Below are 19,438 nucleotides of genomic sequence, written 5' to 3' on the forward strand. Positions count from 1 at the left end.
TCTTCCCGTGGGACCGATTTTCGAACGGCTTCAAGGGTTCTGTTGTGTCACCAAACAGTGCAACAACATTAATGTGGCATCAGTAAAACTGCTAGGTCTAAAATTGCAGCCATTACTAAGTTGGCATACAAATGTAGTTACCACTTCACAAATACAACATTTTTTTCAAAGACTTCAGATTCATTCTCTTAGTAGGACATTATGAATAGTGTGCAATAGATAGTAATTGAACAAGGATGTGCCTCCGGAGAAAGGTGAGAAGCTACTGTTTGAGGTGGTCTGTAGTCAGTATTGGAGGAGTTGAAGAAATTGCTTGATATTTTCTGAAATGGCTTAATTTTACTGTTTCTACCCATAAAACAGTGTCACTCTCACATAAATTACCATAAGCCAGCTCCGACAGTTTGTTAGCTTAGCTTTACATAAAGGCTTTGAAGGCTTTGTTCTACATGGGTTAACCAGCTGCTGGCAAGAGGGCCAAAATATTCCTTTATTCTCCGATCCCCACACGCTGTCACATTTTCACTCACCGTCAGGTCATTTTTCACTTCAATAATAAAGTCCTGCACCTCTGAGGAAACAGGACAACCAAGACTAGAGTAGAGTGAAATCAAAAATGTCCTCTGTGTAGTAAAACCAGGTCTATTGCCATACATCATAAAAAAATAAAAGTTGAACTTCTTTGACTACTTATTTAAACTATATTTAAAAGTGCCCACAGGTGTTACCAAAATATGAGAATAAATGTGGCCCCAGATACTTTAATCTAAAATTGAATTACTTTAATAGTAATATTTTTTTTAATTTGTTTCCAAATGTGTCTCCTTTCTCATCTATGCACACTGCCTGCAGTTTAGCCAAAAAGTTTCTGAATTTCTGAGTTGTTATTGTTCTGTACTATAGTGAACCTGGTTACTATTAGTTATTCATTCAAGGTAAATTTCTAAATGAGACATGTACAATAAAGTGATGTCAAAGAAATATCACGATAACAAGCTATGATTTGGCAAATCTTCCTGGCTGAATGGCAGGTCAAAGTTAAAGAGTGCAAGGACTGTTGGAAAGTTGTTCTCAAAGTTTCTCACTCTGAAAAATGCCGTGATTGTGGGGATTTTTCAAAAAATACCATGGCTTTAAAACTCACCAGCAGGTTTAGGATTCAGAAGGTTAACTTTCGAATCATACCACATATTAATCTATTATTGTGTGTACTTGTGGCCACAGTTCAGTGCAAATCAGTACAGACAAGCCTGGTTATCTGAAGACAAAAAGTAACTACAGAAAAGTGATTTATGTAACTGTGGCCCTGAGACACCCTCAAACTAAATAATAAGTTATATTTTTATCAGTTGAAAGGGACTATTTGCATCCATGGAAATGCAAGAGCTAAAACCTGACATTGCATTACATTTTTGTTCCATTTAATTACACCACCAAAGAATTCAGCTGAAAATTATCTGTGCTTTCTACAAGTCAGTGATTCTCCCTGCTCAGATTTTCTCCTTACAAGTGCTAAACCTAAAAATTTCACAGGGTAAAAACTGCAATGAGAGTAAAGATGGAAACACAGAGATGATTTTTTGGAGCCAAGTTTTCTTTTTAATCTCCAGAAACGATCTCTGTATGATTGTGATTGTTGTAATACTGCAGAAGACCAATCAGAAATGTCTCTGATATTAATGTATGATGAATAAGAAATTAACCCGCTGATCTGCAAGGCTCACAGACTGGTTTAAAAGATTTGTAATTTTCTGAAAATTGCTAGAATGACACCACTTACCAGAGCCAGAGACTGTAAACACAGAAGGAATCATCAGATTTTCAATTTATGGCAGTCCCTGAACTAATCATCTCTGACATTCTGTTTAAAAATCACAGCTAAATCTAAACTTAAAATGTGATGTTTCATCAAACTTTATATTCACTATAATCTACATGTTTAATTTTAAAACAAATCGATGAAAATAAACTATTTGTTCAAACAAGATTCTGTAAAAAAAAAATTTTTTTTAAAATTCTGTGTAACCACAAAGCTATTTAGGACTCTAGAACCAACATTTCTTTTTTAGTATTGATAACACCTGAGGGCACCTTAAAAAAATGTTGTACATGTTTATTTGAAGCACTTCCGTCTTGCAGCTAGAAGATCCCCAGTTCACATCCTGGCCTTCCTGGGATCTTTCTACATGGAGTTTGCATGTTCTCTCTGTGCATACGTGGGTTTTCTCTGGGTACTTTGGCTTCCTCCCACAGTCCAAAAACATGTTGAGGTTTATTGGTGACTCTAAATTGTCCATAGGTGTGAATGCGAGCGTGATTGTTAGCTCTGTGATAGACTTGCGACCTGTCCAGAGTGACCCCTGCCTTCGCGGTAAAGGCCTCTACACACTGTGTGATTTTCAGCTGTCTCAGACGAAAGATAACAATCGTGAGAGAATCGTGGTGATCTCTTTGGTCGTGGCTCTAAATCGGTGGTCTACTGTGAGACAGGTTCAAAGACGCCCGTTGTCACGGTCTTGTGACCAAAAACAAGCTGTGATAACATTCTGACAGTGTCAGAATTTTGGGGTGATCATCTCCCAGTGTGACTGCTGCTGCGACCTACGACAACTAACTAACCAATAGAAATGCAGCATGAAATGACATAATGATCAGACACTGGCGCTAAACCCAAACAGATGATTTGCAGCGACAATGGCAAAACGCTTCAAAATAAGTATGTGGGATTTAAACAAAAACGACAGCCTAGTAGAGTTGTGGCAGCAGAAGCCTTTTTGATGTGTTCTCCAGCTCGTACCACAACCGGACAAAAAAGGACGAAGCATGGAAGGATGTAGCGGCGGAACTGAAGTTCCCTGGTTAGTAACCTAACATTAGTGGCTAGCAAACACACACAAACGCCACTGTAAATAGTGGCCACATTTATTTATTAACATAAATAAATAAAAATTAAATCCGTTCATGTTTCGCTGGTTACCCTGTGATTGCAGGTATTCCGTTTATGCTTCGGTTGTTTATTTTTCATGGATTGACGGCGCATGCTTATTGCGCATTCACGTCGACTCACGTACGTCGCAGGCTGCGATTCAGCTTGTGTTTTCATCATGCAGTCTGCACACAGCAAACTTCATGTCGTGGCCAAAGATTATTAGATTCATGTCGTACAGTGTAACAAGCTGTGAACTTATAAGATTCTTAAAATCGCACTGTGTCCCCCTGTGACCCTAATGTGGATTAAGGGGTGTATAGATAATGAATGGATGGATGTTTATTTGAGGCTTCTCAACTTTTTGAAAAATGCTGTTTCTTGTTCTTTTTCACAATTTATGGCATTATAATTTTGCTTTACTGCACAGAGGACATTTTTTTTTAGTTCTTTCTACCTCTAGTCATGGTTGTGCTGTTTCCATAGATGTGCAAAGGTCTGTATTTTACTTAAAAATGAGCCTGTAATGAGTAAAAATGTGACATGACCAAAAAAATATAAATAAATGCTCAGACAGTGCTGAAGGTTCAGACGGTTAAACGTACAGACTATGCAAAACTTTCACAAAGCTTTAATTACAGTAATCAGTGACTCTCTAAAGCCTGTATTTTACAGGGTTTGTGGGTGGGCTAATGCTATGTGGCCTAAAAGGTTGATTGTGTGCGGTAAAGCTACAATTAACACTTGTTTACATTATGGATTATATGCAGGTTACTTTTACAAGTGATTGACTGCTCAAAAGAAGCAGAAAAAGGCCATTCCCAGACCCAAAGATGACACATTTAAATTCTTTAGTTTCATAGTCCAAAACCTGAAAGTACTCAGTGTATTGTCACACATGACAAAGAAAAGCACATAATCTGTACATTTGAGAAGCTGGAACTAGCACCTGTTTAATGCAATCAATTATTTATTAAAATAATGATTAATGTCTTTCAGCTCTACTTGTCACGTACTTCTGAGGAAAGACTTGTACCAACTATAATCCTATCATCTTTTGTCTGACCTCTCCCTCAGGTTCTGAATGCAACACCGTGTTGCCTCTTTTTAAAATTTTTTTTTTTTTATTGGGACTGAACCATCACTATGGTTACAAGTCAGAGGGAATAATCACAGAGTCAAATGGAGAAAAAGGAAGGCTTGACTCTTTTTTTTCTCTATCTTTTTCTTCCCCTCCTATGCAATTTTCCGGGTCTGTGGGGCTGCAGATCATGCATGAAAATGAAATTACTTCATCCGTTCAGCTGTGATGGCGGCTGCTGCATAAAACATTTCTCTGTTTGAACATGATACCCTCTCTCTTAATTTCCAACGTGGTGCTCCCACACCCACAGTGCAGCACTCCGCTGTAGCTTTCACAGCGGCAATTTTCATTTCCTGAGCTCACTTCACACAGGATCCATTTGTGGACCCTGCAGGTTTGGGCGTAATGTACAGCATTGTGTAACTTCTATCAATCAGTGCACTTAAGCTGTTCTACTTGGCACACATGTAACCACTGTAGCATGGTGGTGATACTGTAAGACTAATTACATTTATTTTTCACAACGCCCACCATCTGCCAATCAAAGCAGGATGAAATTACGGCATAAATAATAACATAATTTAATCATTCACCCTCATCGTCAGTGTCATCTGTTTGAATAACAGATAGATAATGTGGAGCAGAACAGACGGATTATGCATTTCAGTAATGAGAACGTGCCTGAGAAATCCTCTGTCTTATCTGTGAAGGAGACAAACATGTTAAGGACTCACTGTTCAAAACCAGAAGAAATGAACTGAGGCAAACCACAAAGAATCCCATCTGCTTGAGCTACAGGGACACCCAAAAAATGAAAGGAGAGGAAGAAAAAAAACAACAGGAAGACAGACAGACTTACCACCCTGCATCTGCTACTTTTACATAAGTATTTCCTGGGTGCATAAGAGGCAGCTTGTAGCCATGTATGTGTGTTTAGTGAAGTGTTTGACAGGTAAGAGATTCTCTGTGTGCACCAATGCGTGGATCAAAAGGACCAGCTCAGTTCAATAATTCACAAGGCCGTCAGGTGGGAAACACACTTATGAAATTTTCACCTGCCATGGGTCTGTGATTCTGCATGCGGACATGTGCACGGTTGCGTGGCTGGGAGTGTGTGTGTGCGAGTGTGTGTTTGTGTGCGATCTGTCTCTTCACTGGGACTTCAAAGCTGACCGTGTATAGTTGGCACATCCATATAATAGCCCCGAGAGGAGACAAAGGAGCTTTTTACACGTCATGCTGCCTCTGCTTCTATGCCTGCTTAAAATTCCACATCAAGGCCACCTGAGACCAGATGTCACATTTGCTGGTGTCTCTTAATGAAGAGTCTTTATATCAATAAATTGAATAAATGAAGAAGCATGGCTTCTTGGAGTCCTGGGAATCCCATGAGTGACAACTGCTCAATTGAGCCATTTGACTAGAATGCTAATGATGAAAGCTGGGATTTCTGTCCACCTCCTCCTCCTCTCGCTTTCTTTCTCTTTCTCTTATTGTCTATTCATCGCTATCTTTAACTCTCAATCTTACTTCAGCGCCTCCTAGCAGATAGAAAGGCTACTAATCACACTAAAAATAGCCAGGAAAGGCAGATGTAAGGGACTTAACTAGCTGTCTGTCTCCGTCAGATCAGACCAGACATCAGATAAGTGACCTATTTGTAGCTCTTTGAAAGTGATTTCCTTGATTACTGACAACTGTTGGGGTCCTGTGGGACAAGCTATCAGTGTGAGAAGAAAGATGGAGGGGGATAGAAGCGGAGAGGCACAGGGAGTCAAAGCTTCGGGGAGTTGGGGGGGAAAATTAGATGAAGCATTAGTGTTCTGCTAAAACTCCTTGGGGGTGACACAAGGCACACAAACAGAAAGAGGGAACGGAATGGAAAGGAATGCATTTCCAGTGATTGGGCACAGCGGCTGGTTGCCTAATTAGCGCAGTGTGAAGTTTCAGTCTGTCCAAATCTGCTTTAATTGATCCAACCTTGTGTGATCACCCTATCTGCATAAATATCTTGATGCCTACATACACATGGACTAATTTGGTGTTTATTCGATGGTACTCTGTGATTCGCTCATTTACTTCACGTCAGACTTACTTCTAGCAACACTGCAGAACAAACAAAACAGCGTTCTGCCATGTAGAACACGTGCAGCACTACTTCTCTTTCTCCAGCTGTATCCTGCTTCCAAGAAACAACTATTCTTCAACCAGGAAGTCATTAGCACAGCGTGCTGCAGGCACCCATGGGATCATTAAGGGTTACTGTGTGTTATGGGCTAATGTCACACAATAATGGGAATCTGTGGTTTACACTCTTTGATAGCCTCTTTTATGTCTCATCCGCACTTGATGGTTCGGGCCTGTGTTGCAGTCCTTTGGCTTCCCACATTCCCTTCTCTCTCTTTATTTTATAGCTTTTTATGGGTTCAGTCACCTCACTCTGCCTTCAGGGCACATCAAACACCCCCCACGGGTTAGGAGGGCTAATAAAACCCTCACCTACACTATTATGGTGAGGACAACACAGCGTGTTGTCACCACTGATGATCATTTTTTTATGGAAATGTTTGATATCTGTCACGACTGTATTTGAATAAATAAGCACTCCAGTCTGGTCCTGCCCATTTGACCTGCTATGTAAACTAAAATATGTTTCATTGTCACACTTGTGTATCACTGGCTGACGAGCAGAATAATGCTCATAATGCATTTAGCATTGCAATTATCATAGAGCACATGTTTTTCCATCTGTCACTGTTCTGGCATCAGCTCATGCTAATGCTACTCTTCCTGGCTTCATTGTAAAGATTTGGGAAATATATACTAAATAAATAATTTGAAATCACCTTTAAGTTTGAGCACACATAAACTTTTTTTCCTCATATACTGGAATCAGCAGGTCAAGCAATTTAAGACATCTATAAAGGACAATTTGTGTATGCCTAACGATATGCCGAAAGATATCTCAACCAGTCATAATTAAACTACATTTTACTCTGGAATTACCTTAATTACAGGTTTCCTACATGTTTGTTAAGAATGAGTATAGTAAAAGTGGATAGGAAGAATGTAACTGTTTTTGACAAGGATGAGTTGAATTAAGGATACCTGCCTTACATACCCAGTCTAGTTATAAACAGCTTGCCATAGTCTGTCTGTGCCATTAATGTATAAAGAGTTGTAAGTGTGTGTATTTGTCTGGCAGCAGGACTGAGCTACACTAGATGGCCAATCTCTGTTTTCCACTATCCATTACTTGCTATTAAATCTGTTGCCGGGACAAACAGTAAATCCACATGCAGTGTAGTTAGCTGGAGAGTTGCAGCTAAGTCGGTCTCTACTAGCTTCAGTAGCTAATCCAGGTCAGTCATTTGTTGTTTCCTGTTGGTCAGATTTAGACACAAGTAATTTAAAGTTTGCAGAATCTTTGTTTTTTTTTAAAAAATATCTTCTTGATTGATTTATTTTGGGGGACCTCTGTGTGCCCTTTATTTCACAGTGGATGTGAAGAGAGACAATAAATGTGGTGAAAGAGAACAGGGGAAAGACATGCAGCAAATGGTCCCCAGCTTGGAATCGAGCCAGTGACCTGCTGCTCAGAGCATCTGAGCCCACATGGCATGAGCCCCGAGCACTCAGCCAGCGGGTCGCCCTGATTCTTGAATCTTTATATCTCAAGTGCAAAGTCAGTGTGACTCATACTTAGGATGCAATTACGAAAACAACAACCATGTTGAAAAATATTTGCTTTTCCCTTCAAATTCTGTAGTGTTTCTTGTGCTACATTATGCAAATAACTGCTCTATACTAAAAAAAACCTCAGACTGCTTTTCCTCTATAACTGCATATGATTGGTATAATTTTTTGTCTGTCCAAGGGCTGCTTTCAATTACCTGCTATATTTAACTGCCATATATTTTGGGCTTGTGCTCTGGTAATGTTGCTCTTTTCATATCATCCTAACCCAATAAGGAAATTTTCAATATATGCTTTAATATTCAATGTCTAAACAGCATGAGAAAGAGCATAATGCCATCTTGTTTTTCTTTGTGGGAGTAAATGTCACTGATGGCGTCACAAGTCAAATATTAAAAGACCTACTATACAGCTTTGATTACAGTTTGGTATGAAGGATAAGTGTCTGCATTTGAAGGATTCTTAATTTGCAGTATGTGAATGCAGGAAAGCTGAGGTGTAGCATTTCTATGCTGAGGTGCATTATGGGAGAAAATGATGCCAACCAGTCGGGGCACAGACATGCTATGGCTGAACTGTCAACCGTAATTAAGACAGCATCTGCCAAATATGTGGATGCCTTTAATAGAACCTACTTACTGACTGGGTGCCTCATATACTGACAAGCCTCTGCTGCTTTTCCTCTCTGCAGCACCAGTTTACACAGGAAGACATTAGCATATGGTAATTTAGTGGGGATGAAAACATGATTTTGAATTCATACTGGCCAAAATTGAAATAACGAGGTACTGCTTCGAGTCAAGATTTATGTTAGTATCAGCAGAAAACAATCATAAGATGTTTGACATTGTAAAACGGGGGTTTAGAGATAACTAGATCTAATTTGGTTTCTCACTCAGTGCTTGACTCAAATTCCCCTCAAGTGTGAATGTCCAGTAATTTAAGCAACAAGCTCACATGTCCCATTTCTATTTACTGCTTTTTATATTGCTGCATGTCCACTTGGGGAATTGCTGGCAAGCTTTGTAGCGGTTTTAAAATGAAATACGCCATTTTTCGTGTATTCCCAGAGCAGGTCTGATGCCTTAGTGAGCATTTTTAAAGAAAGGTTGTGACACTGTCATGCTGGAGCAGACAGTAGATTTTTTTCTTTCCGGAGCAGTCTGACTTCAGAGTCACTGCTGGGGTTAAAATATTCTGATCTAACAACAAACCTTTGAACTCGTGGGGATGTAGGAATGGCTGCTAACACGAGTTACTCCGAATGGGTGAATTGCTATGTTAAACAGCATTATCAAAAGCATCTGTGCATCTGCGAACTACACAGGCATCCTTGAAAATCGCTGTGTTTGATAATGTCTCATCTTTCCCCGCTGTTATACAGTATCTGTTTTCTCTTTGTTGAACATGAGGGAAATGGCAAAACTACATGCTTTTTAACTTCCTCTTAAATTTCAGTTTTGCATTGCTTTGATCACTCCTGCTGTGTGCTTGTCACTCTTCAAAGCTGATGTGCCCTGCTTTTGATGGGGAAGAGGAATTCAAATAGTCTGATAGGCCATCCACACAAACATCCAACAAAATGACATAGGAGGAAATAAGAAAGCGGAGGATGAAAGAAATAAGAGAGATGGGCTGACAAAATGGAAACAAAATTTCCAATTAGGGAAAATGTAGGACCTCAACTTTTTGCCAGCTTTCAAACTTTCCTTCCTGCAGAATACAATAACAACCGTACACGTGAGAGTGTGGCGATAAAGGGGGGTAAAACCTGTCTGTTTGCTGGCATCACGAGAAGGGAATGGCACGGATGATTTTAAAAATAGTCACATAGGAGGTCTGTGAGACAGCAGCTGCAGAGAGCATGGGTTTAATATCTCTCAAGTGAGAGCCACTGACAGCCACTGTCGCACACAGTTATCCCATATACTCGTAAAGAACAGCACACAGGCAGCAGAGTCCATTATGGATTGGAAAACTGAATGGGAAATGAACCCATACAGTTTGGGAATCTGTTTTTGCCCTCGACACACTCCTTTTCATCTCATGTGCAGCTGCTCCGTCCATATTTGTGTTGCCGTTTCAGTTGTTCTATCTCTTTCTGTCTCTCGCCCTCCTCCCATTTCTCCCAGTGGGAATGAAGCTGCGAGAGTCCCATCAATACAAACAAGCAAGAGTCGCCACCTGAGGAAGGTTTGTCTGCTCCGGTACCGACACCGTTACTCAGCCATTCTCCTCAAATGTCTAACATGGTCGAATGAATTGAATCCTTTGAGTTCCTAAGGTTTCCTAGGGTAATGTTTCTGAGAAGCAGATTTGGATTTTAAGATAACAGAGTGTGTTGTTTCTCAAGAGAATTTTAGGAAACATATCTGAAGCTTTTTGGTGGCAGTGTTTTTCCCCTTCCAGAGGAGCTCTTTTAATGTGATGAATAAGAGGGAAAGACAATCCGGTTATACGTAAGTGGGAAAACAGTGAAGAAGCTTAGAAGAAAACCTCTGAAAACACCGAGGCATTGTCAAGTAATATGTCTTTTAATGAAGAGCAGAAAGAATTCTGAATGCCTGCAGCATATCCAATATATAACATTCAAATGAAACAGTTTGGTGCTCGTTTAAAAAACAGATAGGATGTCTTTGGGGGAGAGATATTTTTTATCTTTAGCTCACATGGATCATGGATCTGGAGGTGGTTCCACAAATCTTGACTGTGAACTTTTTGATGCCTCGCTCTTAAATTCAAATACCCTCTGTTTCCATCCCACATGTCATTCATCATTACCAAGAAAAGAGAAGGAAGTCCCACAGCTTTAACATTTTGTACCAGCTCAAAAATAGATGAGATGCTTTCTCGAAACGCACGCGCAGTCATGCACATGCACATCATTGCCTCCACCTCAAACCATTAGCCAGACAGAGGAATGAAATGCAGGATTGGAAAAAGGAGCAATTAGAGGTAGAACAAATATTAATGGAAGTTAAGAAGTGACTCACAAACCCAATTATAGCATTAGCCAGGCAATTTAGATGAGCTCTGCACGAGGCGAGAATCCTGTTGAAATGTACCAGCGGTCTCTCTGCATTAACAATGGCATTAATTCCCTGATTCAAAGTGAGGGAGAAGAATAGAGCAAATACAGCCATTCTGTCTCCCATATAAAGGAAATCACATTCCCTAAGTCTTGCGATGGGAATGAAGGAGGCAGAGGCCGACTTACTTTTCTTACCCGCCCAGACAGACTGCAGACCCCCGGAGAGATTCAACTCGTTAAATAGTTCCATTCTCCTGCTCTACACAAGGCATCCCAGAACAAGGACGATAGGTAAACCATATTAGGTTGTCCAAGCATGAAGAAAAATCACAAGATAATTACAAGTGAAGACGTGATTGGCTGCTGGAAGGCTGACTAAAGGAAAAGAACAGAGCACATTCAAGAGATATAGGTGAAGTTATAGCTTTCTGCTGCTCTTGCACTTTTCCTCTCCACCTACTTCCATTGTCAAATTGCATCCCTCAACCCAGGCCGCTGCCACATGCTCCCATAGGAGACATGCGGCCATGACAGCCTGGCCAATCAGCAGCACCCTGAGGCCAGTAGAAAGCCCTTCTGGCATGCCTAGGGCTAGCGGCGTCCAACCAATCAGTTGGAGGTCCAGGCTTGAAAGGAGGGCCATGCTTGGCTCAGGGAGCTGCCAAGGCTGCCAATGAGCGTCCAGAGGGGAGCTGGAGTGGCTCAGAGGGAGGCTGCCAGAGGGGTCAGAGTGGACGAGAGCACACTGACAGTTATTTAGTGAGAGGCTGAGCTCGGTGTCACTCACGACAGCACTCAGCCTTTGTACTACTGGGCCGCCTCTAATGGGACTGTCACCTTCTAATTGTCCGACTGGGGATGCCGAGAATGACAAACAGACAAACACTTTCACTCAGACAATACTCAGACACACACACACACACATATACCTTCACACACACACAGGCATGAGGTAGCCAACAAAAGCCCACATGCACAAATGTTTATACACCAACAATGTTTCTTGTTCTGCAGGAGATTTGCGTCTAATAATCTTACAAAGCCTGGAATGACTTGACTGAACTGTCCTTTCAGCAAAGATCTGGGGCCACTTTGTGCATTACACCTGGTACCAGGATTTGGAGAGTCTGCTAGAAAAACACGTCAGGGTAAAGTTACCTTTTACTGCATTAACTGATTTGTTGGCCACTTGAGAGAAGCACTGTAACATCTACATATTGACAGAATACTTGGTAAAACGCTGGGATCAATCAAGTCACGTCTGTGTCCACCTGAAGAATGCAACTGCAAGTTTAACTCTCGAAAAACATCTGTTTGTTCAGCAGCTGAATCCACCTTGTTGCTAACTTGGTCTGTTTGCTGTTTGGTTCAGGATGGAAACCAGAAATTATGGGATGAAAACAGTAGAGATATTATTATTATTATTGTTAGAGATGCATCTGAGCTAAAAAAAAAAATGCTAAAACTCTCAGAGAAATTGAGAAGTTGGGTGATGATTCTGTGTTGTTGTATTCCATTATCAATATAAATATGGATTAGTGACACATTAAAGTGTTTTTATGTGATATTTATCTTTTTTTGTTAGTATATCCACATTACATCACTGACAAGAAGAAAGTTAAGCTCTAAAGTAAAGACATATCATTGCATGCATCTCTACACCTAAATTTTGTATTAAAAGTACCATCAGAATCTGATTTCTTGCAAAAGAGCAGCTTCTAACAAAATGTAGAGGCAACACAGAGACCAACATGGAACAATAACTAACACATGAACAGTCTTTGGCCATCTGCTTCAATGGGAAGACCTGCACTCTAGCACAGGATGGAAACAAGTGAAGTTTTTTGGCAGATCCTTCCGAGGAGGTGGGTTAGACAGTCATGAAAAAGTAAACTATATGGAACAAGATTAAAGGGAACTTTATTCCTGGGGACTGTGTTGTTATTGTGCATGACTCAGCACCAAGACACTCCTGGATTCTGGGACACATTCTGAGAATCGTGTCAAGAAAAGGGAGTGTAGGGTGTCCTGATTTAAACCAGAGAGACATGTCAACATTCTCTGTTTCCTCCTTGAAGCAAAAAAAACCAAAACAAAACAGAATTTCTATCACAGACAGACAGTGCACAGACATGGAGGAATAAAGCTAAATATTTAATGAGCAGATTGAGTGATACTGTAGAGATTCCAAATCTTTAACCTCACCTTCATACATAGAGTGTAAAACTGTGGTGTTTGCTGTTCGATTCAATTGTAATTACATTATGTGAAATGTGACACAGCTGACTGTTGTGGGGTAATAATTTGGACAGACAATGTGACTCTTAAAGAGCTTCAACTCAATTAAACTCCACAGTTTTGCCATTTCAGAGAAAAAACAAAAAATGTTAATTGTGCGACACTTACCCTTGGAGAAAGTTAATACTCACTTTATGCGAATTTCTTTTTCATCTGATCAGTGTAACCTTGCATACATGCTGATAACACTATCCTTAAATAAGGTGCTGCATTAACAAAGACAAAAAATTCTATTTTCACTGAGCTAATTTGCTCATTCACATCACATATATTTAAACTGCTTGTTATAGTTAAAATCCTGTCAAAAAGTCACAAATTCTTTCTGTTTCTAAAGCAAAAGTCAAGTTTTCTTACTGTCAAAGTAAACTTGAGTGTTTAACCATTTGTTGTTGAAATCCTAATAAATGAGGAGCCACACATTCAACACCACACTGTACTACGTTATATCAACCATAAAGGGCTATTAAAAATAATGTGCCAAACTAAATCACACTGAGAAGCATTTTAATGTGAAAATTCACCCAAGACCATAATTTTCCTACAAGAACGTGGCTGTATGATAAAGGCTGTGTGTTATACATATAATTACAGCTTGTTTAGCTCTATGCTGAGGATATAGAATCATGCAGAGAGTAAAAGAAACCACAAACACAGATGTTTCTCTTTACTTTATACACCCTCAGCTAAGAAACAATTTAAATTAAAAATGGCCACTGAAGAGGTTACAACTCTAAACTAGTCAATAAAGACACGAGGATGTGGTTTATTGTGCGCTAGTAAATATCTTCAATATATGCATTGGGAAAAAGAAACTCAAATACTGTACTGAAGTACACATTTGCACTTTATCTGGGTCTATTTATGAAGCTTTTACCATTTATACTGTTCTACATCTCAGAGGGAAATATTGTACTTTTTATTATTCTGACCGCTTTAGTTTCAAGCTACTTTATAAATGCAAGCAGAATGTATGAAGAATTTAGAAATTACTGTTATTTCATAAACTACTCAACTATACAAATACAGCTAAAATGACTAGTCCATTCATCAGCTAGTCAATTGACAATGAATGGGCAGCAATCTTGAGAATAATTTAGAGCACTGTTGCTGGAATTTATTACTAATTTCAAAATTAGAAGACAAATCCACACTAAAAACAAGAAAAGCACTCGGAGAGCGCAGTAATCCACCAAGGCTGCTCAGTCGTTGTATTATTTCCTACAGTGGTGGTATGTGGTCATTTAATATAGATGTACCCACAAACAAAATGACCCTGCACTGAGCACACGCGTGTATTGTTCATGTGTACATTATGTACAGATGTTGAATCGCGTGACCTAAATATGTAGCGGGCGACGGGAATTGATGGGACTTGGAAACACCCCCACAATTTAATCAGTTGTTCCTTGTATCATTTCCGACAGATAAGTCCTGATAAGGCCACAGTGGTCAATTTGTAGTAGGATCGCAATCATGTGACCATCAGCAGCCAGCTGACGTAGTGTTCACTTGTTGTCATAGTTACAGTGACGCCGTGCCGCTATCTCGCAATGATACAGAAATGTTTAACAAATCCGTGGATCCAGACTATAAGCCGCATCACTGCCAAAATCTAATCACTTGGTCCTTGTGTCATTTCTGACCTTCCCTGAAAATTTTATCCCAATCCATTAATACATTTTTGAGTAATGTTGCTAACAGACAGACAAACGCACGCCGATCGTCGCATAGCTCCGCCGAGGCTCCACCTCCTTGGCAGAGTAATAATCATCATTTGCAGCTGTATACCAAATAGTTCTAAATATATTCCATCTCATCCAGCAAGAATAAACCCCTGTTTTTACATCAATGCAGGAGCAACAACCATCTAAAAATAGAATATTTCTCTGTAGGCCAGTTAAGATTGCAACTTTCTGAGTACAAGTGCATTTTCTTGTTAATACATACTTTTACTTGGGTAACATTTTAAATACAGAACACTTCTAAAGTGTGGTGTTAGTGTTTTACTACAGTAAAGGATGTGAATACTTCCTCCACCACTGTAAATATATGCACTTGTGAAGCAGAATGAGTGGTTTGAAAAGTTTATTTTACTGTTTTTCTTCTTACAGTATCCTTCAGTGCCTCTATCAGAAGAGAAGCGATGTGACTACAAGCGGGTTCCATCTATAAACTGAGCTGCAGGGAATAAGTGACTGGTGTAAAAAACACTTTTTAAAATGAAGAATTCTGTTGAGTGTCAAATTTAGATAAATTGCTTCTTAAATAATATAATGGTGCAGGTTTTGTCCCACTAACTCATATACCCAAATGTGGAAGCGTCCCCACACGGAGTAGACACAATGGACACAATGCATTTCAATGCACAAGGGATGCAATAAAACTGCAGACAAAACAAGCGGATCCAAAAATCATATTACAAACTCATTACGAGTTGTAATGAAATACACAGTGCAATATGAGGGTGTAAATAAACCGCCGTGTTTTCATTTTTGGATACTGAGCAAACAACTGTACACACATTACACTGTCATCACTATTGAGCTGACTTGCTCCCACACACACACATACATTACGTATATTTAAGCTGCTGGCTGTAGTTAGAACACCATCAGAAAGCCACCAATTGCTCATATTTGTGAAGCAAAAACCCATTTTTTTTTGGTCAAACAAGTGTTAACTTGAGTGTTGGGCATGTTTAACCAGTTGTTGTCATTTCTGCGCCTCTGTTTGCTTTTGTTAAGATCCTAATAAATGAGGAGCCACTCTGACTGCGACACATTTAACACTGCACTGTACCATGTTATATTAGCCACTGGGATTACCATATAGGGCTATTCAAAATAATGTGCTAAACTAAATCACACTGAGAAGCACTTTAATGTGCCGGTTCACCCAAGACCTTCATTTTCCTACAAGAATGTGGCTGTATGATATACATATAATTACAGTTCGTTTTGCTATATGCTGAAGATATAGAATCATGCAGAGAGTAAAAGAAACCGCAAACACAGACATTTCTCTTTGGTTTTTCTCTTGGCTAGCGGAATCTCATATTATTAAAATAACTGTCCACAATGTGCTCAATTATTTCCAGCTCATTGTTCATTTCCGTGTCCTAACTGTGGGTCAGGGAAGGAGCCGGCGTTTGAGGCCTGGTTAAATGAAAGGAGGATCTTTTCTCTCCTATATTCAGACTGCTTTCCATCAGTTGTGCCTCATTGGCCCCAGTGTAGGTGCTGCAGGAGACGGTTGAGATGAGAATGCCACAAATGGCCTGAAACTAATGTTGGTCTCCCTCACCCTGCAGATTTACAGCACTCTCCAAAGACTTTGTATTTTTTCTTTCCTTGTTTTTTTCAGTCTCCGCCTGTCCCCCTTCCTACCATTCCCCACCCTCGTTCACTCCCTCCAAAAAAAAGGAGTAGTTCTCGTCATTCCGCCTTTCCACCCATTCAGCTCGAGCTGTTTTTCAGCTTCTCCATTTCCACCGCACTTATATCTGTCACGTCAAATAATTTGACAGGAAAGCTTGGAACCATGTTCCATTCGTGCACAATGGTAAATCAATGCCATCAAAGCTGCACCACTTGTGGTTCTTCATGACTGAACTGCACATGTCAAGGTAAATATGGCCTGCAGTAAATGGAGCACTTGCACAGTATTTGGTGTGTATGAGAGAGAGAGAGAGACAATTTTTTCCTTTGTTTCAATGGGAATAAAGTAGCTTTTAAAAACTGAAACAGGGTGATGCAATCACAGGTTGAAGAGTGAAGAGGAAAGTGAATATGGATTACCAACAGTTTACTTACACAATACTGCAAGTGTGTGAACTGATGACTTATTAAAGCTGACTCATAAGAATTATTATTGACAATTAAATCGGCAAGGACTTTGCTTTATACAGAATGTGTGATTGGATCTATCAGTGCATTTGATGAATCAAATATCCCACCACAGCAGAGGTACATTAGTCAGTCATTGTACTGTGTGTCATGCTGCCAGTTCTTTCTCCACTCTCAGTGGATCAAAGTGAAAACCACCACACACCACTTTGGGCATGTTATTTGCATCATTTGATGGCTGCAAAGTGGTAATTACACACTGAGGGTTAATTGGTCTTTTTAAACCTGATGAACCTACTTATTTGAAGACTTGAGACTAGAAACACAAGAGAAGAAAAACTCAGGAGAGCTATTGTGTGCTGAAATCAAGTGCGTAAGCTTTAAAGGTCGTTCTTGGCCACTTCTGAGACCGGCAAGATAAAACGCAGAATCCCCACTGCTCATTTCCTCGGCTGCCTGTCAGAACCGAGAGCTGTGCTGCAGCGACAAACTCACAGAGCAACAGAGTCACATCCTCCATGGTGCGCTGCTTTCAGCTATGGCTCAGTGCTGACACACACATATACAGTATATGCAATCTGATAGATGCTCCCATACAGAAGCTCGCTTTGAACATGCAGATACACACCCACATTAACACAACCTCAACAGTGACATGGCCACACGCACGAGGGAAGCCCTCGAGGTTTAATCCAACCATCCAACATGAAAAGGGGATAAAAGAGGGTCCATTTCTCCAGCAGGGCAGCACAATTTGGTGCCTCCTGTGACTCTCCATGGCCTCGCTTTGTGCCTGTTTGTGAGGGTGAGTGTTTCCACGCTTTGGTGGAAAATCTGCCCTCTTGCCGACACATCGGTGAAAGGCGATTTCCGTAATCCGGGAGTGTAAGCCTTGCTGTACAAACGGGCGTGAGGGACTTTGTGTATGTATGTTAGTGTGTGTGTGTGTGTGTGTGTGTGTGTGTGTGTGTGTGTGTGTGTGTGTGTGTGTGTGTGTGTGTGTGTGTGTGTGTGTATCTGTTTGTGTGCGTCAGAAAAATGCCAGCAAAAAGCTGCATGTCTGTGCGGGTGACTGATAAGAGGCGGCGAGTGAAGACAGATTAGAGTAGCAGCGAAGAGCTACAAGAGTGCGACACCTCCATGAGAAACTTGCTTCAGATTTTCCTTCTCATTAATATTCTTTGTTATCCACTGGTTGTAATTAAGAAGTGTTTACATTCATATTTAGTTATATTTCCTTTTTGATTGAGAGAATTGCAGAGTTATACATTTTTCCTCAGACACTGACAGACTGGTAGCTGAGCTGCAGTGTAAAACTGAATCCTTTTGGGTCCTCGGGACAACAATGTATGCAACCAAATATGTTTACACACTAAACTAAAACTGGTATTAATAAAACATGGGACTAGAATGCCCTTGCCTCGTGCATTTTTCAGTCCAGTCATATATGCCTTGCTCTAGCTTGAGCTCAGTAAGTGAAAAATACATAACTGCCCTGATTTATTCAATATCATTGTTCCCGTTATCCTTTATCACAAATTCAGAGGGAAATTAATATTAAAAATTAAATCTGATGACCTTCCTAACATTTGACAACACTGATCACATGCAGTATAAAATATGCAGCTGTGCATTATAATGGAAAGCTTTTCACTGCCCTTAGGTACAGCTGTGCCTTTTCTTTGGCTTCTTTTCTTTTGGCTTTTCTTTGGATGGAGAGAAATACAAACAGTTGATTATGACCTATGGTGGGAGTGGATGGTCTTTATATTAACTCTATGCACACAAGCATTTTTTTCTGCTCTCATTTCCGCTCCCTGTAAGCTATTTTTTTTTTATTATAATATAAAGTTTTGAACCTTTATAGAAATAGCACAATCACGGCTACAATAAAAGAGAAATTTTCTGTGTAGTATGACACAGTTGTAATCCTATAAATCATCAAGAAAATAATAATCAAAAGTTTAATTTATTTGACTATTTACTCTACAAAAATGAAAAAAAAATGGAATCAACATGTAAAACTTTTTCCAATTACGGATTATGGATATTTTACTATCAGGCATGGCAACAGCAAATTTTGATTTCAGCTGAAAATGTTCGGTATACAATCTTCAGGGGGGGTCCAGGGGGGCGCAGTGCCGAGAGGTATTCAGTAAAATAGAGGTGATTTAGAATGAAAAACATGCATAGAATTACAGAAGACTAGATTGTAATGAATAAGTTCATTTAATGAAAAGTTAACTTACTTTTTCTTCAGTGTTGTCTCACTGCATTTAGTCCTACAATTTTTACAGTTTTATAGGCATTTTAACACTATTTACACTGGAGTTCTACACTGGTCACAAAGTCACTTCTAATGTCACAGTTTCCTCTATGGAGTCAGCTGTGTCAGTTTTTTTTTTTACATTTCCAGAACACTCTTTAAACACTATCGGGGATTCATTTTGCCCTGAGTCATGTGTCAAATACCCAATGTTTTGTTAAATGACTCAAATATTTTACTTATAGTGAGTACTTCTGACTCATGGCTTGAGAAATCAAAATGATTATTTTAA

At 39.8% G+C, this 19,438-nt stretch overlaps 1 protein-coding gene across 3 annotated transcripts in view; it reads right to left on the reverse strand.

Moving 5' to 3' along the window:
* The window catches only part of cdh4 (cadherin 4, type 1, R-cadherin (retinal)), a 223,535-nt gene that overhangs the window by 55,873 nt on the left and 148,224 nt on the right, over nucleotides 1-19,438 (reverse strand). The window lies entirely within an intron of this gene.

Source organism: Amphiprion ocellaris, chromosome 5 (genome assembly GCF_022539595.1).
Source record: "Amphiprion ocellaris isolate individual 3 ecotype Okinawa chromosome 5, ASM2253959v1, whole genome shotgun sequence".
Taxonomy (NCBI): domain Eukaryota; kingdom Metazoa; phylum Chordata; class Actinopteri; family Pomacentridae; genus Amphiprion; species Amphiprion ocellaris.